The sequence below is a fragment of the Danio aesculapii genome, chromosome 9 (genome assembly GCF_903798145.1).
Source record: "Danio aesculapii chromosome 9, fDanAes4.1, whole genome shotgun sequence".
NCBI lineage: Eukaryota > Metazoa > Chordata > Actinopteri > Cypriniformes > Danionidae > Danio > Danio aesculapii.
This window is the reverse complement of record NC_079443.1, coordinates 24,452,557-24,461,979: the sequence shown is the minus strand read 5'-3', so window position 1 is coordinate 24,461,979 and position 9,423 is coordinate 24,452,557. Positions and strand designations below refer to the sequence as shown.

The 9,423-nt window shown below is 31.0% G+C and overlaps 1 protein-coding gene across 1 annotated transcript in view; it reads left to right on the top strand.

Moving 5' to 3' along the window:
* The first annotated feature begins 841 nt into the window (after window positions 1-841).
* The window catches only part of lypd6 (LY6/PLAUR domain containing 6), a 44,649-nt gene continuing 36,067 nt past the window's right edge, over window positions 842-9,423 (top strand). Inside the window, exon 1 of the mRNA XM_056466107.1 lies at window positions 842-991. The gene's annotated coding sequence lies outside the window, so the exon portion shown is untranslated. The remainder of the gene's footprint in view (window positions 992-9,423) is intronic.

Genomic DNA, 9,423 nt, shown 5'->3' with positions numbered 1-9,423 from the left:
AAAAGCAAAGAGGTGTAACAAAATTAATACCCATTGTATTTTCCAATGGCATCTTAAGCGAAGCAATTTTTCTGTGCAAGAAATGTATATGCGTCATGCAACATGAGCTTATTAAGTTTGTTTTAATGGTTTTAGCTTAAAGTCCATTGTTTCTACAAAAAATATGAGCTATGAGTAACATTTAACCTCTGAGATAAATGTTTGGGTAATTTGTACTCTGAGACTGGGAGTGATGCAGATATTGTGACTTTTGTATTAGGTCTAGTAGTTATTGGTCGAAAGTAGGTGTGAATGCTAGATTCCAACCATTTCTAAGGCTGTTTTTGTCAACAATTAAGCTATTTAGTTGCGGTTCTCTGAGAGGAAGTGTTTAATTTGACATTTCACAGACACTTACGGTGATTTCTTCACCAGCAGAGGGCCAACAGAAAAGACTATGCCTCAAATCAAGTCAACTGCCTATCTAGACTGTGGTTTTGTCCGTCATAAATGCAGCGTTTGTACTCACCGTGTGCCCTCAAAGTCTATTCCCGCGGTTGTTATGAAGAAAACACCTCTTAAAAAAACCAAACCGCTGACTCAAAGTTCTTCTCACAGACTAAATGTGGATTTCTCTTAAGGTAGAAAAAGATATAAAGATATTCAGGACATAATGAGTGCATAATTGATCTGTAGAACCTGTTATCTCAGCCAAGGCTCCGGGTATTGTGAATAAACCATAAAAAGTACAGTGTGTGTGCGCGCGCGCGGGTGTGTGCGTGTGTGTGTGTATCCACCGGGACGCGCCTCCTCTCGACCTCTGATAGGCGCAGCCGAGCGTCTCATCCGCCTTTTAGGAACCTTTGAGTTCACAGGGATTGAGCTCGGACGTGTCAGGAGTACAGACAACTGAAAGGACACTACTGATATACAAGACTCTCTTTCAGTCTTCCCTCTCAAGGATAAATTCGCCGTGATAAAAGTTTGACTACAGGCGTTTGGATAATTTTCGGTAAGTAGCAGCAACCCTTTTATTTGACCTGCTGCGGTTGGATTAATGCATGACAAGAGCACACCCTGCAAAATCTCTACAAATCTCTTGTTTTCATCTCTAGAAGAGTGCATTTATTTGTTTTTGTGGCAAAGGTGTTTCATTCAACTGCATCCATCCTATACAAGTCAGAGTAGAATGATGGTAAACATGAGTAAACAACAGCGGCAGATTGTTTGACAGCGTTGCGTCAAATCTAGAACGCTTGCATTATAATCAATTAGACTGGGACGAGCACACGCGCTACCCTTGGCTATATATCTATAAAACATTCTAACATTTTAGGACTTTAAACGAAAGAGAAAAAACTAAACAACAACAAAAAAAAAACTGTTGAACTGTAAATCCCCTCAGAATATACTACAAAAAACATTAAATCTAATATCAAAATTTGCACCAAAACATTGTATTTTGTTTAATAAGATTTTTATTGTAAACTATTATAAGTAAAATTAAGCCTATTCAATCTGAGAAAGTAATATTATTTTTTTATAATTACACATCAAATGAATTATATTAGTAAATTTTTTAGCTTGACAAGAATTTTATTTGACCTATGTTTAGATTTCATTTATGCTAGTGTCTTGCTATTTGTGTGATTAATTATACATAAAAGCTTTTTTTGTGCCTTGTTTGTTTGCTTGTTTGCATTGTTTTATGATACCCCAGTGTCTTATTATTCTGGGAGACACTGTAGGCTACATATATGTATTATTACTGTTGCTGAAGAGACATTTTCTTGAGCTGTAAATTATTATGTGGCCTTGTGTAGTATTATTATGCTTCTGTGTTATTATTGGTAAATTTCAGTGACAAATATTTGTATAGTTGTATTGTGTTATACAGAAACTAACAGAATATTATATATAGAAAAAAATATAATTAGACTGAAGTATAAAATACATAGTCAGCATATTACAAGTGTCCAAATCTTGAATGCATCACTGAATTATATTTATTGCTTTATTTGTTTATTTATTTTTGCAGTTGAAGTTCAGGCAGCCAAAGCATTTTGAAATATATTTTAAAAAAATTGTTTGTTTTTCATTAAATGCATTGCAGTGTAATTTACTGTATCGCAAACAATATAAATATGCTATTATATTAATGCTAAACTAGAAAAGGTGTGCAAATGATAGATGCCATTTTCAAAGATCAAAATAATAATTTTCCTTTCAAACAAATAACCGCTGATGCTTTACTCTAATAGGTGCAAATCAAACATACAAAGGCACTAAAATGTATCGTTCTGCAAAAACAAATTGGTGCATGTTTTGAACAGTCCTGGACAAATGTTATCTTCCGTGCTGATTAAATGGGTGTATTTTGACATCCTGTCAAAAAGTAGTTGCAACCTGTCATTCATTGCATTCATAAAAGGTCAGGAGTGACCCTCTCTACCCAAACTGATTCTGTGCAAGGAATGTTGGCACATTTGTGTTGCATTATATGGAACCAATCGGCAGTAAGACAGTTATGCATCCATTTGTGTGCATAACAACAATAGATCTGCTATATTTCATATTAAAATATCCAGAAGCAGGTGAACTTTCTTTTCAGAAACAGGGCATCCTATTTGAATTTGATATTATTTGATGCTGTTTGCTTCTACATGCTGCTTTGTGTTGGCCATGCTTGTACAGGAGGAGTGGTTAATTCAGTCTGCACATATACATTGGTTCTTTCCAGTTGTTCTCTGCATTGTATTGGATATGCAATATGTAGGTCACTGATCCTTGTTTATTAAAATATAACATTTAATGTTTTTTTGGGCTCACAATCGGTGATGTTGAATGAGAATCTCTCCTTCTCATTTCTTTTTCTGTTTTTTTCCTCATATTTTAGAGACGATGCTTAATATCATTTAGCTGTAATGCACCTGGAGTGTGGTGGAGATGACAAATGACCTCCTGCTCATTTTCACAGTGTGCATTTTTTTCATTGTTGTTTCCAGTGCTTAATGTCAGTAGTGTGTTTTATCTGTATTCTGTGTAGGGGTTGTGTGAGTACAGACTCAACACAGGCAGCCAAGGACGTAAGAAGGAACAGTGCGAAATATTCACACTTACTTAACATGTAGCGAGAGGAAGTTCTTTCTTGGGAAATGAGCTTCTTTTGATATCAGACAGGAGAAAACATTTCCACTGAGCCGGAAAGCCCAAATGACAGCATAGCAATTGATGGTACCATTGCACACAGTGCAAAGTGAAAAGATTTACTCAGGGTTGCACAATATATCATTTCAGCATCGATATCGCATTTGCAATGTGCAAATCTTCAATAGTCACATCGCAGTATCTGCAATGTCAAACTGGAATTATAGTTTACCAGAAAACATGGTTCAGATGTGGTTTGAGGAGTCATTGCAAAGATTAACTCTTAACTAACAGATCTATAACTGTAAGTAAATTAAAGTGAATTTAAACCATTTGTGCACAAGAAATTATCAAGTTTGCGACTTTAACAAAGATTAATTTAATTATTTATACGATAAATACTGTGTTATTTTACATTTAATTACTTCATCTCTCTAGCTGAATACTGTTAAACTCCAGCAAAAGCCATTAAACATTGTTTATTTTATTTTTATCTTTGTTCTATTGTTTTCATTTGTGCCTTAATTTGTTTATTATATTTGTATGTTTTATGCAGGTGCACTCCCCTACAAATTCATCCCAATCAATGTAAAATGATATATTTTTACCAGTAGTATTCTTATCACAGTATATATTGCAAAAACAAAATACTGCAGTGTCAGTTTTTTCCAATATCGTGCAGCCCTAGATTTACTAATATTCATTATTAGATGATAATGCATAAAGCTTTAAATAACATATAGAATTTGAATATTAAATATGTATGTGGGTCAAAAAAACATTAAAAATTAGAATCAATCTTTAGAATATGTCCTGTTTCTTTTTATCATACATTTTGATTTACAGAAGACATTGAATAAAATGTTATTCAGTTTAGAAGTCATTTGTCTGGTATATTATTCAGAGCAAGAATCGTTTGATGATATATTAAAAGTAGGATAAAAGTGCAGCCACAACAATTTTCATTTTTAATCTGTATACTTTGCACTATCCTTTAAACCTCAAACTTTTACCCATTTGTCAGATAAAAAAGTTAATCGATTTAAAAATATGCTGTTTTATTGTGATATTTTTTTATTTTATGTAGATTAATAAACACTGGTCAGAATTAGTTTGTTGTTTTATTTTTAAATAAACAAATCTGAATGACCATAGAACATTATTTCACCCATATTTTGACATTTTCACAAATGTTATCTGAAACACTTTACTTGCATTTAATATGCTTTCCTTGTACATTTAATTTGACGCAAACACACATTTTTTTTTACCCAAATAAAAATTAACCATAAAAAAAATTAATTGATGATATGAAATATATGAGGATGTATGAAATATAACTCCTTCTTAGTTCATGTTAACAACTGCGTTATTTCAACATACATATAACGTTATTGTAAAGTGTCGCCAATTCTAATTCACATGCGTAACACATTTATAAGGCAACGTTAAACTAAAGCCTGTAGTCTGGTCTAGTCAGTGGCAAAGGAAATGCATTGTCTCCAGCAAACATGCATGTGAAGAATGGCATTATACAGTGATGTGTGTCTAAAGCCCATCTGTAGACGGTCTGATTCCGCAGTCTTGGTTGAAGGGACACAGTCAGAACAATGAATTGGAGAAAAAAAAATGTTGAAGAGATGAAAAGGTCTTTGCCAGCATGAAAAATGCATTTGTCTTAGTTTTTTTCAAATCCCGGAGCCCACGCATAAGATTTACTGTCCATTAGTTCTCCTGGGTTCACTTTATCTGGGTGAAGGCAGAGCAACTTTAGAGCTTATATGTTATTTTCTGGACTTATAAACTGGAGAGGTCTGTATTATAGATTTTGTTTTTATAATACAAAGCAATAAAGCTTAGTTAATGTAAGAGGTAAATGAAAAGATTGTTGCTGCAGTTTGTATTTTAAAGCAGATGTTCAAAGTTGTTATTTTTAGGATAGGATGGAATTTGAATTGTTATTTTAATAAATTTTTTAAGGTTATGTTAACGCAATGTCAGTTTCAACTAATGTTTTATGCATTTTAGCTGTTATTTTGAGAGCTTGAAATCCCTTTGAAATAATATAATATAATATAATATAATATAATATAATATAATATAATATAATATAATATAATATAATATAATATAATATAATATAATATAATATAATATAATATAATATAATATATTATAATATAATATAATATAATATAATATAATATAATATAATTAGGCCTGTCATGATATCTATTTTTTGTTGTACGATATATTGCACCAAAAATATATTATATAAGACAACTCCTTATATAATGCCAGAATGACAATATAATAGCATCATAATGCAATTACACTCTTCCAAAGAACACATAATATTTTATTCTTAAGAATATTTAATTTAATTACAGCCATTTTAACGTTTTAATAATTAGGAATTAGAATCAGAATGTGAAAATATATATCCCAAACAAATAAAAAATAATAAATGTTAACAAAAAAGTAAGTTAAAATAAGGTAAGCAAGACAAAAAGTAACAGAGGCTGCGATATCTGCTACCAGATCTGTTTAAGTTGACTGTTCATTCCTCTGAGGCGACCCCTGATGAATAAAGGGACTAAGCCAAAGGAAAATGAATAATATAATATAATATAATATAATATAATATAATATAATATAATATAATATAATATAATATAATATAATATAATATAATATAATATAATATAATATAATATAATATCGGCGACGCGGTGGCGCAGTAGGTAGTGCTGTCGCCTCACAGCAAGAAGGTCGCTGGTTCGAGCCTCGGCTGGGTCAGTTGGCATTTCTGTGTGGAGTTTGCATGTTCTCCCTGCGTTCGCGTGGGTTTCCTCCAGGTTCTCGGGTTTCCCCCACAGTCCAAAGACATGCGGTACAAGTGAATTGGGAAGCCTAAATTGTCCATAGTGTATGAGTGTGAATGGGTGTTTCCTAGAGATAGGTTGCAGCTGGAGGGCCATCTATCCACTGCATAAAAAATTTGCTAGATAAGTTGGCGGTTCATTCCGCTGTGGCGACCCCGGATTAAAAAAGGGACTTAGCCGAAAAAAAAATTCATGACTGAATAATATAATATAATATAATATAATATAATATAATATAATATAATATAATATAATATAATATAATATAATATAATATAATATAATATAATATAATATAATATCTGTCTATAAAACAATTTTAATTGAAAAAGCTGAAATTAGAAACAATATATGAATAAATTTAAGCATATGAAGATAAATATTTAATTATAAACAAGACTTTTCTTGTTTAAAATTTTTTATTAATTATATTAAATTATTATATTAAAACAGTTCAGTAATATAATATATTTTCTTTTAATTATATATATATATATATATATATATATATATATATATATATATATATATATATATATATATATATATATATATATATATATATATATATAAATATAATATATATATATAAATATTCAATTTACATTTATATGTATGCCACTTTTTAATTTCAAGCAACTTTTAAACAAATACATCTTCCATCTTCCAACAAATACATCTTCCAACACAAAGCAGTATGATTATTAAATATGCATTGCAAAAATGCTAAAGTTTTTGGATAATAAAATAAAATAATAAAACTTTCATGTGAAGTCCCCGCATGTTTTTTGTCCTTTATTATTCTTGTCTAGTTGTCTAATCCGTGTCTCTCATTGTCTAGTTGATCCAGCTACACTGTTGAGCTCTGCTAATACCTGTTCTTTGATGACTGATAGAGCAATCTGACAGCCTATTAGCACTTGATGGATTAGCTTGAACTGATTTGTGGATTCCTCTTTGCTTGAGTGAAGAAGACTTTCCCTTATAGAAACTTGTGACAGGAAAACCCACATATTTACAGGTCCTCTGACCCCGAAAGACTGTTGAACACCTCTGGGATGACATGTTAGAGCTGGGACAGGTGTTTCTCCAGATGGGCCAGACAAGAAACCGAAAGGTGTTATTTGAGATCTTCTAATGACAGGGGCATGGAAGCATTAGACTTATATGGGCCGCTATTACTGACGTATGAGGGTTGTTTTCGGATGCTGGAATGCAGACTGGAGGAGTGTTTTATCTGATGTGTTTTTGTGTATATTGATGGATTACGCCACTTACTGATGTTACTTTGTGTTGTTCCTGGATTCAAGGTTTCATGTACAGTTGAAGTCAGAATTATTTGCCCCCCTGAATTATTAGCCTCGCTATTTATTTTTTTTCCACAATTTCTTTGAACAGAGAGAAGATTTTTTCAACACATTTCTAAACATAATAGTTTTAATAACTCATTTCTAATAACTGATTTATTTTATCTTTGCCATGATGACAGTAGATAATATTTGACTAGATATTTTTCAAAACACTTCTATACAGCTTAAAGTGACATTTAAAGGCTTAACTAGGTTAATTAGGTTAAGTATAATAATTAAATAATTACACTTTTACCCGTTTAAACTACTTAATTAAAATGAGCTGAAACAACACAATTTCTGAGATTTCATTGAGACAACTTAATTTTTTATGTTCATTCCACATAAATTTGTTAAAAGTGTTAAGTTAACTTAATAAATTTGTGTTGGGACAACATGAATTAATAGTATGGAACCCTGCCTTTTGTATAACGATGGTTTGTTCTGAGACTATTGAAAGAATAGCTTAAAGGGGCTAATAATTTTGAAAATTTTATTTAAAAAAAATTAAAAAACTGCTTTTATTCTAGCCAAAATAAAACAAATAAGACTTTCTACAGAAGAAAAAATATTATCAGACATACTGTGAAAATTTCCTTGCTCTGTTAATCACCATTTTGGAAATATAAAAAAAAATTCTAAGGGGGGCTAATAATAGGACTTCAGCTGTACACCGTGGTGTTTTTGGAAGAGGTTTAAATATTTGGGCTGTGAACATATTTTTAAAAAATAATAATGCATCCAAATTTATTTATTTAATATTTTCATCATATCATCTTTGTGTTGTTTCAAAACTGTGATTTTTATTTTTTTTTTGTCTGAAAAACATTTAGTAAAAAACATCAGAAAGGCATGGTAATTAGAAAGTGTTATTTTTAATTAAGGCTGCACGATATTGGAAAAATCTAACATTGCAACATTTTTTTTTATTTTGTGAAATATTTTGCGATATGAATACAATTTCAGATCAATTAATATCTCTGTTTGGAAAGACTTTATAATGTTAGATTGATTGGGAGGATTCTACAGTGGGAGTGCATCTCCATAAAATCTAATAAACAATCTGTAAAATGTTTGAGGTTCCCCAACACACTTTCAGTGTTGTCTGTGCTATTTGCAGTGCATTTCAGTATGTTCACATGTTGTGAGTATTTTGATACATAACAATCTATATTCTCAATATATATATTCAAAAAGGCAGCAACACCAAAGCTACAAAAAATACCAATTTATTAAATTAAAAAGGCTAATACAAGGTGTGTAACATTTCGAGCACACAGCTCTTCATCAGACAGTGTGCTCGAAACGTTACACGCCTTGTATTAGCCTTTTTAATTTAATAAATTAGCATTTTTGGAGCTTTGGTGTTGCTGCCTTTTTGAATACATATTTTGCACTTTTTGCTGTTTGGCTGAGGATCCAGTTAAAAGTAATGTGCGTGCTTTTGTACATTTTTTCATTGATAAAAATCTATAAATACAATCAAGAAACAAGATACAATTGAAATAAAGTGTTTTATCCTTTACCGAGTCTAACAGTATTCAAGTACAGTAACTGAATGATAAAAATAAAAGTAATTTAATAAAATTAATCATAGTTCAGGTCACAAATGGTACAATTTCTTATACCTGAATGCTTTTAAGGTCATTATACAATCACAAGCATCAAAAACACATGCAAATGATAAATTATAATATAAACTCAACATTGCATGTACTCACGATGTGACTATTGCACATGATCACATTGCGATATCGATGCTGAAAGGATATATTGTGCAGCCCTATTTTTAATATACAAAAGATAGAATAGAAAATATATTATGAAGTGATATAGTGTTGTGGACCACATAGATTTTATTCTGTACAGATAAATGACTACTTGCTATACACTTTTATACACATATACACTTATTTAACTACACACTTACATGCCAATTTGCACATAACAGCTGCACATATGACGTTGTATATAGTAATAAACACGTACATACACTTGTCAATTTGTATATTTGCATTCACTACTTACTTGTATTGTTTTAAATATATTTATTATCAGTTTTT